This window comes from Styela clava, chromosome 8, assembly GCF_964204865.1.
Source record: "Styela clava chromosome 8, kaStyClav1.hap1.2, whole genome shotgun sequence".
In the NCBI taxonomy this organism is placed as follows: domain Eukaryota; kingdom Metazoa; phylum Chordata; class Ascidiacea; order Stolidobranchia; family Styelidae; genus Styela; species Styela clava.
The window spans coordinates 19,032,548-19,044,933 of record NC_135257.1 but is presented as its reverse complement, the minus strand read 5'-3'; the positions used below and the strand labels follow the sequence as shown (position 1 = coordinate 19,044,933).

Below are 12,386 nucleotides of genomic sequence, written 5' to 3'. Positions count from 1 at the left end.
TAGCTGAGAAATTCATACCGCACAGGTCCCACCGAGATTTGAACTCGGATCGCTGGATTCAAAGTCCAGAGTGCTAACCATTACACCATGGGGCCGCCGATATATGCGATTTGTTTCAATTAAAATAATAATGAACATAATCAAGTCGAAATTAACAACTTTCAATCAAAATTCGTTGGCGATTGGCGCCATGGCTTAGTTGGTTAAAGCGCCTGTCTAGTAAACAGGAGATCCTGGGTTCGGATCCCAGTGGTGCCTTTGTCATAGGGATCCCGCAGACCATTTTGACTTAAATCTTTTCTTCTACATTCTATGAATTCAATAATTAAAGTTCAGCTTTTTCGCGACCGACATACAAAGAATCGAAATTGTTAAAGTGTATACGTGATCAGTGCTTTCGGAGGCAAGATTTGAAAAAATTACACGGTGATGTTCAACATAAAATCGACAGACGCCCAACTACAAACGACGATTAACAGGTATTTGGTAATTAGAATTATTCGAGATCTATTTCTCCTAAATCAGGAATATGGGTTTCAACTCGTTCTTATGGAGTGAACAGAAAAGGCGTGAGTCATAAACTTGATTTCAAAGTCACGAATCCATTTGAGGGCCAAATGTGTTATGCTACTGTGTGGCCTTGAGACGAATACGGATTCGAAGAACATAGCGAATTTAACTTGTTTCTTATTTCTTTCACTAATCTGCAATAAATGCAATTTCTTGAAGTTTGAATATGAACAATTCAAAGTTGAAAGAGCAGTTCTGCATTCGAAGTACACTCAAAGTATACAAACGACTGACTCTCTTATAACCATATAACAAAGGTCCCACCGAGATTTGAACTCGGATCGCTGGATTCAGAGTCCAGGGTGCCGGACATTTGAAATCGGATCATTTAAACTTTCAATTAATCCAGACTATTAAGCCCTACAATCTGTATACTACAATGTTTACTAGAGTCCCAATTTTAATCAAAAGGATCTGATTTAAGTTATTTGACAACTCCTATGTGTTTGTTAGGTGTTTTATGGTAGTGATAAAAGGACGTTGTCATAAGTGGGATTCGAACACACGCCTCCATTCGGAGACCAGAATTCTCACAATCCAGCTTAAGGAAAGAGGTGACTCTTGAGTCTGGCGCCTTAGACCACTCGGCCATCCTGGCAACTGCTTCTAGGGTGTTATTGGTGCTCTATTAAATCAGATTTCAGTCTTACAAAAACGACTCACGCGAGATACTATTTGTTTTAAAAGCATATGACTGTAAGCACTTAATACCAACTCCTGTTTGCGGTATTACTGTGTGACAGAACCAGGGAGGTATGATTATGAGTTTATATAAAAAGTTTTGTCATCAAATCACAATATTCAAAAATAGCTGAGGAATTCATACCGCAAAGGTCCCACCGAGATTTGAACTCGGATCGCTGGATTCAAAGTCCAGAGTGCTAACCATTACACCATGGGGCCGCCGATATATGCGATTTGTGATAATTAAAATAATAATAAACATAATCAAGTCTAAATTAACAACTTTCGATCAAAATTCGTTGGCGGTTCGCGCCATGGCTTAGTTGGTTAAAGCGCCTGTCTAATAAACAGGAGATCCTGGGTTCGAATCCCAGTGGTGCCTTAGTCATAGGGATTTTTCTTTTCTAGTATTTATTTTTTTTTGTTTACTGTATAGTATACCCTAAATTTATCGCGTTTTATTCTTACTTAAATAAATTCTCAGTGGTTGTGTGTGTGTGTGTGTGGCTGGTGGGTGCATGTGAGCGTGTGTGAAATAACTTAATAATTTTAGGTGAGTAAACACGTACCACTTCCTCTTGGCAAAACCTTCCATCTTATATTTTGTACGCTATAAACCTTATCTAAGGTTTTGTTTGCTCCCCTGATTTCATAATCAGTTTTTATTTATTTGTTTTTATCTGTCAAATGTATTGTTATGCTGATTATGGAGTCGAAATAAACTTATACTTATACTTATCCCGCCGACCATTTTGACTTAAATCTTTTCTTCTACATTCTATGAATTCAATAATTAAAGTTCAGCTTTTTCGCGACCGGCATACAAAGAATCGAAATCGTTAAAGTGTATACGTGATCAGTGCTTTTGGAGGCAAGATTGGAAAAAATTACACCGTGATGTTCAACATAAAATCGACGGACGCCCAACTACAAACGATGGTTAACAGGTATTTAGTAATTAGAATTATTCGAGATTCTATTTTTCCTAAATCGGGAATATGGGTTTCAACTCGTTCTTATGGAGTGAACAGAAAAGGCGTGAGTCATATACTTGATTTCAAAGTCACGAATCCATTTGAGGGCCAAATGTGTTATCCTACTGGGCGGCCTAGAGACGAATATGGAGAACAGAGCGAATTTAACTAATTTCTTAATTCTTTCACTAATCTGCAATATATGCACTTTCTTGAGGTTTGAATATGAACAATTCAAAGTTGAAAGAGCAGTTCTGCATTCGGAGTACACTCAAAGTATACAAACGACTGACTCTCTTAAAACCATATAACAAAGGTCCCACCGAGATTTGAACTCGGATCGCTGGATTCAGAGTCCAGGGTGCTAACCATTACACATCATGGGGCCAATAATACAAGTTGTTTTATGTTCTGCTTTATTGTTCATAACGTCGTCAGGTGTACCGGACATTTGAAATCGGATCACTTAAACTTTCAATTAATCCAGACTGTTGAGCCCTACAATCTGTATACTACAATGTTTACTAGAGTTCCAATTTTAATTAAAAGGATCTGATTTAAGTTATTTGACAACTCCTATGTGTTTGTTAAGTGTTTTATGGTAGTGATAAAAGGACGTTGTCAGAAGTGGGATTCGAACCCACGCCTCCATTCGGAGACCAGAATTCTCACAATCCAGCTTAAGGAAAGAGGTGACTCTTGAGTCTGGCGCCTTAGACCAGGGGTTCTCAAACTTTTGGTGTTGCGGAGCCCTTGAAAGGTTGAATATTATACGCGGAGCCCCAAAATAAATGTTAAAATTTTACTTTCAGATTAATATTCCTGGGCAAGTTAAAAGTACTTTACTTATTTTAAATGCTGAACCCTTTTTAATAGGGTTAACACAAGTCATAGATAAATCTAAATTTCAAACATAATATACTATAGCTGTAAATTTGGCACTTGACCAACATATTGATAAATTAGGGGGCGAATCTTTTCCCTTTTGACATTGAAAGACTTAAAAGGCCGCTAATAACGTGCGCGATATCATTTTGTTACAATCGCCGATTTTTTTCGTCAGCATGGCGTGTTTTTGAACCTTTAAACATCTTATGCCGGTGCTTAATCTCCCTAAATCAAAAATTTCCCTCGTCATATACATGTATTGTTACACAATGACGACGTTAATTGCTTTTTGTTCTCTTGGGGAAGTATGAGTTTAATGTGAAAAACATGTTACCATATTATAGTCATCGGCGATGAAGGCTAAAAATAATAATTAATAAAGAGGTAAATCCGCAACTCAAATTTCTTAATTGAAAAACGCCTTCTAAAATATTAAAACTGAAACTTAAAATGGAAGATCACACGTTTCGTTTTCAGCAGACTCACCTCAGATTGAAAACGCTTTTATAGACTTTGCAAATCATAAAATTTGGTGTTATGTTAGGTTTTCATCGTAGTAACTGCGAAATCGAAACACAGTCAATTGTGAGCGCGATCCGCGATGTACCTTTTTTCATTCTGAAACTACCGGCAGAGCCGAATGCAATAAAATAAATTTCAATTGTTCGTATTTTTCCCAAATATTGTGATTTTTTAAACGGCGATATCTTGCTTAAAAATAATCTCAAGTGCAAAAGAACAAATCAAGTTTGACAAATCCCAAGATCGCAAAAATACGACTCCAATTTATTTATAGTTGGCAGTTTATCACATATTTTGTGTTATTTTAGAATAGTATTTTCATTTTAGTAATCCTAATAGTAATCTCGAACCAAACGTGAGTAACGATGAGACACGTTAAATGCTCGCATCGGTCATGGATTGAATATTTTACGCAACAGAAATCTCGTTATCCGTTTTTTTAATCGCGAAGAATGTTGCGCGGAAATTTCCGATTCCAATTTTGAACCACCTGCCTCTTAAGAATCCTGGCTGCGCTCCTGCTTTTAAGTAATGTCATTTTTTAATTCCGCCTCTTTACCATATTTCGAGGCTATATCGTTGTCAGATTTTATCAATGCTGTTATTGCTTCTTTGAACAGTTACAAAATTTTGAGTCAGTATTTTGAAGAGTTCGCGGAGCCCCTGGGTTTCTTTCGCGGAGCCATGGGGCTCCGTACGGAGCACTTTGAGAACCTATGCCTTAGACCACTCGGCCATCCTGACAACTGCTTGTAGGGTGTTATTGGTGCTCTATTAAATCATATGTCAGTCTTACAAAAACGACTCACGCGAGATACTATTTGTTTTAAAAGCATATGGCTGTAAGCACTTAATACCAACTCCTGTTTGCGGTATTACTGTGTGACAGAACCAGGGAGGTATGATTATGAGTTTATATAAAATGTTTTGTCATCAAATCACAATATTCAAAAATAGCTGAGAAATTCATACCGCACAGGTCCCACCGAGATTTGAACTCGGATCGATGGATTCAAAGTCCAGAGTGCTAACCATTACACCATGGGGCCGCCGATATATGCGATTTGTTTCAATTAAAATAATAATGAACATAATCAAGTCGAAATTAACAACTTTCAATCAAAATTCGTTGGCTATTGGCGCCATGGCTCAGTTGGTTAAAGCGCCTGTCTAGTAAACAGGAGATCCTGGGTTCGGATCCCAGTGGTGCCTTAGTCATAGGGATCCCGCAGACCATTTTGACTTAAATCTTTTCTTCTACATTCTATGAATTCAATAATTAAAGTTCAGCTTTTTCGCGACCGACATACAAAGAATCGAAATTGTTAAAGTGTATACGTGATCAGTGCTTTCGGAGGCAAGATTTGAAAAAATTACACGGTGATGTTCAACATAAAATCGACAGACGCCCAACTACAAACGACGATTAACAGGTATTTGGTAATTAGAATTATTCGAGATCTATTTCTCCTAAATCAGGAATATGGGTTTCAACTCGTTCTTATGGAGTGAACAGAAAAGGCGTGAGTCATAAACTTGATTTCAAAGTCACGAATCCATTTGAGGGCCAAATGTGTTATGCTACTGTGTGGCCTTGAGACGAATACGGATTCGAAGAACATAGCGAATTTAACTTGTTTCTTATTTCTTTCACTAATCTGCAATAAATGCAATTTCTTGAAGTTTGAATATGAACAATTCAAAGTTGAAAGAGCAGTTCTGCATTCGAAGTACACTCAAAGTATACAAACGACTGACTCTCTTATAACCATATAACAAAGGTCCCACCGAGATTTGAACTCGGATCGCTGGATTCAGAGTCCAGGGTGCCGGACATTTGAAATCGGATCATTTAAACTTTCAATTAATCCAGACTATTAAGCCCTACAATCTGTATACTACAATGTTTACTAGAGTCCCAATTTTAATCAAAAGGATCTGATTTAAGTTATTTGACAACTCCTATGTGTTTGTTAGGTGTTTTATGGTAGTGATAAAAGGACGTTGTCAGAAGTGGGATTCGAACACACGCCTCCATTCGGAGACCAGAATTCTCACAATCCAGCTTAAGGAAAGAGGTGACTCTTGAGTCTGGCGCCTTAGACCACTCGGCCATCCTGGCAACTGCTTCTAGGGTGTTATTGGTGCTCTATTAAATCAGATTTCAGTCTTACAAAAACGACTCACGCGAGATACTATTTGTTTTAAAAGCATATGACTGTAAGCACTTAATACCAACTCCTGTTTGCGGTATTACTGTGTGACAGAACCAGGGAGGTATGATTATGAGTTTATATAAAAAGTTTTGTCATCAAATCACAATATTCAAAAATAGCTGAGGAATTCATACCGCAAAGGTCCCACCGAGATTTGAACTCGGATCGCTGGATTCAAAGTCCAGAGTGCTAACCATTACACCATGGGGCCGCCGATATATGCGATTTGTGATAATTAAAATAATAATAAACATAATCAAGTCAAAATTAACAACTTTCGATCAAAATTCGTCGGCGATTGGCGCCATGGCTTAGTTGGTTAAAGCGCCTGTCTAGTAAACAGGAGATCGTGGGTTCGAATCCCAGTTGTGCCTTAGTCATAGGGATCCCTCAGACCATTTTGACTTAAATCTTTTCTTCTACATTCTATGAATTCAATAATTAAAGTTCAGCTTTTTCGCGACCGTCATACAAAGAATCGAAATCGTTAAAGTGTATACGTGATCAGTGCTTTCGGAGGCAAGATCGGAAAAAATTACACCGTGATGTTCAACATAAAATCGACGGACGCCCAACTACAAACGATGGTTAACAGGTATTTAGTAATTAGAATTATTCGAGATTCTATTTCTCCTAAATCAGGAATATGGGTTTCCACTCGTTCTTATGGAGTGAACAGAAAAGGCGTGATTCATATACTTGATTTCAAAGTCACGAATCCATTTGAGGGCCAAATGTGTTATGCTACTGGGCGGCCTTGACACGAATACGGATTCGAAGAACAGAGCGAATTTAACTAGTTTCTTATTTCTTTCACTAATCTGCAATATATGCACTTTCTTGAGGTTTGAATATGAACAATTGAAAGTTGAAAGAGCAGTTCTGCATTCGGAGTACACTCAAATTATACAAACGACTGACTCTCTTATAACCATATAACAAAGGTCCCACCGAGATTTGAACTCGGATCGCTGGATTCAGAGTCCAGGGTGCCGGACATTTGAAATCGGATCATTTAAACTTTCAATTAATCCAGACTATTAAGCCCTACAATCTGTATACTACAATGTTTACTAGAGTCCCAATTTTAATCAAAAGGATCTGATTTAAGTTATTTGACAACTCCTATGTGTTTGTTAGGTGTTTTATGGTAGTGATAAAAGGACGTTGTCAGAAGTGGGATTCGAACACACGCCTCCATTCGGAGACCAGAATTCTCACAATCCAGCTTAAGGAAAGAGGTGACTCTTGAGTCTGGCGCCTTAGACCACTCGGCCATCCTGGCAACTGCTTCTAGGGTGTTATTGGTGCTCTATTAAATCATATTTCAGTCTTACAAAAACGACTCACGCGAGATACTATTTGTTTTAAAAGCATATGACTGTAAGCACTTAATACCAACTCCTGTTTGCGGTATTACTGTGTGACAGAACCAGGGAGGTATGATTATGAGTTTAGATAAAAAGTTTTGTCATCAAATCACAATATTCAAAAATAGCTGAGGAATTCATACCGCACAGGTCCCACCGAGATTTGAACTCGGATCGCTGGATTCAAAGTCCAGAGTGCTAACCATTACACCATGGGGCCGCCGATATATGCGATTTGTGATAATTAAAATAATAATAAACATAATCAAGTCGAAATTAACAACTTTCGATCAAAATTCGTTGGCGATTGGCGCCATGGCTTAGTTGGTTAAAGCGCCTGTCTAGTAAACAGGAGATCCTGGGTTCGAATCCCAGTGGTGCCTTAGTCATAGGTATCCCTCAGACCATTTTGACTTAAATCTTTTCATCTACATTCTATGAATTCAATAATTAAAGTTCAGCTTTTTCGCGACCGTCATACAAAGAATCGAAATCGTTAAAGTGTATACGTGATCAGTGCTTTCGGAGGCAAGATCGGAAAAAATTACACCGTGATGTTCAACATAAAATCGACGGACGCCCAACTACAAACGATGGTTAACAGGTATTTAGTAATTAGAAATATTCGAGATTCTATTTCTCCTAAATCAGGAATATGGGTTTCCACTCGTTCTTATGGAGTGAACAGAAAAGGCGTGATTCATATACTTGATTTCAAAGTCACGAATCCATTTAAGGCCAAATGTGTTATGCTACTGTGCGGCCTTGAGACGAATACGGATTCGAAGAACATAGCGAATTTAACTAGTTTCTTATTTCTTTCACTAATCTGCAATAAATGCAATTTCTTGAAGTTTGAATATGAACAATTCAAAGTTGAAAGAGCAGTTCTGCATTCGGAGTACACTCAAAGTATACAAACGACTGAATCTCTAAAACCATATAACAAAGGTCCCACCGAGATTTGAACTCGGATCGCTGGATTCAGAGTCCAGAGTGCTAACCATTACACCATGGGGCCAATAATACAATTTGTTTTATGTTCTGCTTTATTGTTCATAACGTCGTCAGGTGTACCGGACATTTGAAATCGGATCATTTAAACTTTCAATTAATACAGACTGTTAAGCCCTACAATCTGTATACTACAATGTTTACTAGAGTCCCAATTTTAATTAAAAGGATCTGATTTAAGTTATTTGACAACTCCTATGTGTTTGTTAGGTGTTTTATGGTAGTGATAAAAGGACGTTGTCAGAAGTGGGATTCGAACCCACGACTCCATCCGGAGACCAGAATTCTCACAATCCAGCTTAAGCAAAGAGGTGACCCTTGAGTCTGGCGCCTTAGACCACTCGGCCATCCTGGCAACTGCTTCTAGGGTGTTATTGGTGCTCTATTAAATCATATTTCAGTCTTACAAAAACGACTCACGCGAGATACTATTTGTTTTAAAAGCATATGACTGTAAGCACTTAATACCAACTCCTGTTTGCGGTATTACTGTGTGACAGAACCAGGGAGGTATGATTATGAGTTTATATAAAAAGTTTTGTCATCAAATCACAATATTCAAAAATAGCTGAGGAATTCACACCGCACAGGTCCCACCGAGATTTGATCTCGGATCGCTGGATTCAAAGTCCAGAGTGCTAACCATTACACCATGGGGCCGCCGATATATGCGATTTGTGATAATTAAAATATTAATAAACATAATCAAGTCGAAATTAACAACTTTCGATCAAAATTCGTCGGCGATTGGCGCCATGGCTTAGTTGGTTAAAGCGCCTGTCTAGTAAACAGGAGATCCTGGGTTCGAATCCCAGTGGTGCCTTAGTCGTGGGGATCCCGCAGACCATTTTGACTTAAATCTTTTCTTCTACATTCTATTAATTTAATAATTAAAGTTCAGCTTTTTCGCGACCGACATACAAAGAATCGAAATCGTTAAAGTGTATACGTGATCAGTGCTTTCGGAGGCAAGATTGGAAAAAATTACACCGTGATGTTCAACATAAAATCGACGGACGCCCAACTACAAACGACGATTAACAGGTATTTAGTAATTAGAATTATTCGAGATCTATTTCTCCTAAATCAGGAATATGGGTTTCAACTCGTTCTTATGGAGAGAACAGAAAAGGCGTGAGTCATAAACTTGATTTCAAAGTCACGAATCCATTTGAGGGCCAAATGTGTTATGCTACTGGGCGGCCTTGAGACGAATACGGATTCGAAGAACAGAGCGAATTTAACTAGTTTCTTATTTCTTTCACTAATCTGCAATATATGCACTTTCTTGAGGTTTGAATATGAACAATTTAAAGTTGAAAGAGCAGTTCTGCATTCGGAGTACACTCAAGGTATACAAACGACTGACTCTCTTTAAACCATATAACAAAGGTCCCACCGAGATTTGAACTCGGATCGCTGGATTCAGAGTCCAGAGTGCTAACCATTACACCATGGGGCCAGTAAAACAAGTTGTTTTATGTTCTGCTTTATTGTTCATAACGTCGTCAGGTGTACCGGACATTTGAAATCGGATCCCTTAAACTTTCAATTAATCCAGACTGTTGAGCCCTACAACCTGTATACTACAATGTTTACTAGAGTCCCAATTTCAATTAAAAGGATCTGATTTAAGTTATTTGACAACTCCTATGTGTTTGTAAAGTGTTTTATGGTAGTGATAAAAGGACGATGTCTGAAGTGGGATTCGAACCCATGCCTCCATTCGGAGACCAGCATTCTCACAATACAGCTTAAGGAAAGAGGTGACTCTTGAGTCTGGCGCCTTATACCACTCGGCCATCCTGACAACCGCTTGTAGGGTGATATTGGTGTTCTATTAAATCATATTTCAGTCTTACAAAAACGACTCTATTTGTTTTAAAAGCATGTGACTGTAAGCACATAATACCAACTCCTGTTAGGGTGATATTGGTGTTCTATTAAATCATATTTCAGTCTTACAAAAACGATACTATTTGTTTTAAAAGCATGTGACTGTAAGCACTTAATACCAACTCCTGTTTGCGGTATTACTGTGTGACAGAACCAGGGAGGTATGATATTGAGTTTATATAAAATGTTTTGTCATCAAATCACAATATTCAATAATAGCTGAGGAATTCATACCGCACAGGTCCCACCGAGATTTGAACTCGGATCGCTGGATTCAAAGTCCAGAGTGCTAACCATTTTACCATGGGGCCAATAACACAAGTTGTTTTATGTTCTGCTTTATTGTTCATAACGTCATCAGGTGTACCGGACATCTGAAATCGGATCACTTAAACTTTCAATTATTCCAGACTGTTAAGCCCTACAATCTGTATACTACAATGTTTACTAGAGTCCCAATTTTAATTAAAAGGATCTGATTTAAGTTATTTGACAACTCCTATGTGTTTGTTAAGTGGTTTATGGTAGTGATAAAAGGACGTTGTCGGAAGTGGGATTCGAACCCACGCCTCCATTCGGAGACCAGAATTCTCACAATCCAGCTTAAGGAAAGAGGTGACTCTTGAGTCAGGCGCCTTAGACCACTCGGCCATCCTGACAACCGCTTGTAGGGTGTTATTGGTGCTCTATTAAATCATATTTCAGTCTTACAAAAACGACTCACGCGAGATACCATTTGTTTTAAAAACATATGACTGTAAGCGCTTAATACCAACTCCTGTTTGCGGTATTACTGTGTGACAGAACCAGGGAGGTATGATTATGAGTTTATATAAAATGTTTTGTCATCAAATCACAATATTCAAAAACAGCTGAGGAATTCATACCGCACAGGTCCCACCGAGATTTGAACTCGGAACGCTGGATTCAAAGTCCAGAGTGCTAACCATTACACCATGGGGCCGCCGATATATGCGGTTTGTGATATTTAAAATAATAATAAACATAATCAAGTCGAAATTAACAACTTTCGATCAAAATTAGGCGATGGCGATGGCGTTGGCGTTGGCGATTGGCGCCATGGCTTAGTTGGTTAAAGCGCCTGTCTAGTAAACAGGAGATCCTGGGTTCGAATCACAGTGGTGCCTTAGTCATAGGGATCCCGCAGACCATTTTGACTTAAATCTTTTCTTCTACATTCTATGAATTCAATAATTAAAGTTCAGCTTTTTCGCGACCGACATACAAAGAATCGAAATTGTTAAAGTGTATACGTGATCAGTGCTTTCGGAGGCAAGATTTGAAAAAATTACACGGTGATGTTCAACATAAAATCGACAGACGCCCAACTACAAACGACGATTAACAGGTATTTAGTAATTAGAATTATTCGAGATCTATTTCTCCTAAATCTGGAATATCGATTTCAACTCGTTCTTATAGAGTGAACAGAAAAGGCGTGAGTCATAAACTTGATTTCAAAGTCACGAATCCATTTGAGGGCCAAATGTGTTATGCTACTGGGCGGCCTTGAGACGAATACGGATTCGAAGAACAGAGCGAATTTAACTAGTTTCTCATTTCTTCCACTAATCTGCAATATATGCACTTTTTTGAGGTTTGAATATGAACAATTTAAAGTTGAAAGAGCAGTTCTGCATTCGGAGTACACTCAAGGTATACAAACGACTAACTCTCTTAAAACCATATAACAAAGGTCCCACCGAGATTTGAACTCGGATCGCTGGATTCAGAGTCCAGAGTGCTAACCATTACACCATGGGGCCAATAAAACAATTTGTTTTATGTTCTGCTTTATTGTTCATAACGTCGTCAGGTGTACCGGACATTTGAAATCGGAGCACTTAAACTTTCAATTAATCCAGACTGTTAAGCCCTACAATCTGTATACTAAAATGTTTACTAGAGTCCCAATTTTAATTAAAAGGATCTGATTTAAGTTATTTGACAACTCCTATGTGTTTGTTAAGTGTTTTATGGTAGTGATAAAAGGACGATGTCAGAAGTGGGATTCGAATCCACGCCTCCATTCGGAGACCAGAATTCTCACAATCCAGCTTAAGGAAAGAGGTGACTCTTGAGTCCGGCGCCTTAGACCACTCGGCCATCCTGACAACTGCTTGTAGGGTGATATTGGTGCTCCATTAAATCATATTTTAGTCTTACAAAAACGACTCACGCGAGATACTATTTGTTTTAAAAACATATGACTGTAAGCACTTAATACCAAC

General features: G+C 38.3%; 22 non-coding genes across 22 annotated transcripts; 6 read left to right on the top strand and 16 right to left on the bottom strand.

Moving 5' to 3' along the window:
- Positions 1-23: 23 nt before the first annotated feature.
- On the bottom strand, positions 24-95 carry Trnaq-uug (transfer RNA glutamine (anticodon UUG)). Its single transcript has one exon. It is a non-coding gene; the product is annotated as a tRNA-Gln (tRNA).
- Positions 96-184: 89 nt separating this feature from the next.
- Trnat-agu (transfer RNA threonine (anticodon AGU)) lies at positions 185-258 on the top strand. Its single transcript has one exon. It is a non-coding gene; the product is annotated as a tRNA-Thr (tRNA).
- A 793-nt stretch (positions 259-1,051) lies between these two features.
- Positions 1,052-1,168, bottom strand: Trnal-caa (transfer RNA leucine (anticodon CAA)). The gene is made up of 2 exons: positions 1,131-1,168; positions 1,052-1,097 (listed from the first exon to the last, which is right to left on the bottom strand). It is a non-coding gene; the product is annotated as a tRNA-Leu (tRNA).
- A 233-nt stretch (positions 1,169-1,401) lies between these two features.
- On the bottom strand, positions 1,402-1,473 carry Trnaq-uug (transfer RNA glutamine (anticodon UUG)). Its single transcript has one exon. It is a non-coding gene; the product is annotated as a tRNA-Gln (tRNA).
- Positions 1,474-1,562: 89 nt separating this feature from the next.
- Positions 1,563-1,636, top strand: Trnai-aau (transfer RNA isoleucine (anticodon AAU)). Its single transcript has one exon. It is a non-coding gene; the product is annotated as a tRNA-Ile (tRNA).
- Positions 1,637-4,615: 2,979 nt separating this feature from the next.
- On the bottom strand, positions 4,616-4,687 carry Trnaq-uug (transfer RNA glutamine (anticodon UUG)). The gene has a single exon. It is a non-coding gene; the product is annotated as a tRNA-Gln (tRNA).
- An 89-nt stretch (positions 4,688-4,776) lies between these two features.
- Trnat-agu (transfer RNA threonine (anticodon AGU)) lies at positions 4,777-4,850 on the top strand. The gene has a single exon. It is a non-coding gene; the product is annotated as a tRNA-Thr (tRNA).
- A 793-nt stretch (positions 4,851-5,643) lies between these two features.
- Trnal-caa (transfer RNA leucine (anticodon CAA)) lies at positions 5,644-5,760 on the bottom strand. The gene is made up of 2 exons: positions 5,723-5,760; positions 5,644-5,689 (listed from the first exon to the last, which is right to left on the bottom strand). It is a non-coding gene; the product is annotated as a tRNA-Leu (tRNA).
- A 233-nt stretch (positions 5,761-5,993) lies between these two features.
- Trnaq-uug (transfer RNA glutamine (anticodon UUG)) lies at positions 5,994-6,065 on the bottom strand. The gene has a single exon. It is a non-coding gene; the product is annotated as a tRNA-Gln (tRNA).
- Positions 6,066-7,022: 957 nt separating this feature from the next.
- Positions 7,023-7,139, bottom strand: Trnal-caa (transfer RNA leucine (anticodon CAA)). Its single transcript has 2 exons — positions 7,102-7,139; positions 7,023-7,068 (listed from the first exon to the last, which is right to left on the bottom strand). It is a non-coding gene; the product is annotated as a tRNA-Leu (tRNA).
- A 233-nt stretch (positions 7,140-7,372) lies between these two features.
- Trnaq-uug (transfer RNA glutamine (anticodon UUG)) lies at positions 7,373-7,444 on the bottom strand. The gene has a single exon. It is a non-coding gene; the product is annotated as a tRNA-Gln (tRNA).
- An 89-nt stretch (positions 7,445-7,533) lies between these two features.
- On the top strand, positions 7,534-7,607 carry Trnat-agu (transfer RNA threonine (anticodon AGU)). The gene has a single exon. It is a non-coding gene; the product is annotated as a tRNA-Thr (tRNA).
- A 566-nt stretch (positions 7,608-8,173) lies between these two features.
- Positions 8,174-8,245, bottom strand: Trnaq-cug (transfer RNA glutamine (anticodon CUG)). The gene has a single exon. It is a non-coding gene; the product is annotated as a tRNA-Gln (tRNA).
- Positions 8,246-8,476: 231 nt separating this feature from the next.
- Trnal-caa (transfer RNA leucine (anticodon CAA)) lies at positions 8,477-8,593 on the bottom strand. The gene is made up of 2 exons: positions 8,556-8,593; positions 8,477-8,522 (listed from the first exon to the last, which is right to left on the bottom strand). It is a non-coding gene; the product is annotated as a tRNA-Leu (tRNA).
- Positions 8,594-8,826: 233 nt separating this feature from the next.
- Positions 8,827-8,898, bottom strand: Trnaq-uug (transfer RNA glutamine (anticodon UUG)). Its single transcript has one exon. It is a non-coding gene; the product is annotated as a tRNA-Gln (tRNA).
- Positions 8,899-8,987: 89 nt separating this feature from the next.
- Positions 8,988-9,061, top strand: Trnat-agu (transfer RNA threonine (anticodon AGU)). Its single transcript has one exon. It is a non-coding gene; the product is annotated as a tRNA-Thr (tRNA).
- A 567-nt stretch (positions 9,062-9,628) lies between these two features.
- Trnaq-cug (transfer RNA glutamine (anticodon CUG)) lies at positions 9,629-9,700 on the bottom strand. Its single transcript has one exon. It is a non-coding gene; the product is annotated as a tRNA-Gln (tRNA).
- Positions 9,701-10,676: 976 nt separating this feature from the next.
- Trnal-caa (transfer RNA leucine (anticodon CAA)) lies at positions 10,677-10,793 on the bottom strand. Its single transcript has 2 exons — positions 10,756-10,793; positions 10,677-10,722 (listed from the first exon to the last, which is right to left on the bottom strand). It is a non-coding gene; the product is annotated as a tRNA-Leu (tRNA).
- Positions 10,794-11,026: 233 nt separating this feature from the next.
- On the bottom strand, positions 11,027-11,098 carry Trnaq-uug (transfer RNA glutamine (anticodon UUG)). The gene has a single exon. It is a non-coding gene; the product is annotated as a tRNA-Gln (tRNA).
- Positions 11,099-11,208: 110 nt separating this feature from the next.
- On the top strand, positions 11,209-11,282 carry Trnat-agu (transfer RNA threonine (anticodon AGU)). Its single transcript has one exon. It is a non-coding gene; the product is annotated as a tRNA-Thr (tRNA).
- A 567-nt stretch (positions 11,283-11,849) lies between these two features.
- Trnaq-cug (transfer RNA glutamine (anticodon CUG)) lies at positions 11,850-11,921 on the bottom strand. The gene has a single exon. It is a non-coding gene; the product is annotated as a tRNA-Gln (tRNA).
- Positions 11,922-12,152: 231 nt separating this feature from the next.
- Trnal-caa (transfer RNA leucine (anticodon CAA)) lies at positions 12,153-12,269 on the bottom strand. Its single transcript has 2 exons — positions 12,232-12,269; positions 12,153-12,198 (listed from the first exon to the last, which is right to left on the bottom strand). It is a non-coding gene; the product is annotated as a tRNA-Leu (tRNA).
- Between the last annotated feature and the right edge of the window lie 117 nt (positions 12,270-12,386).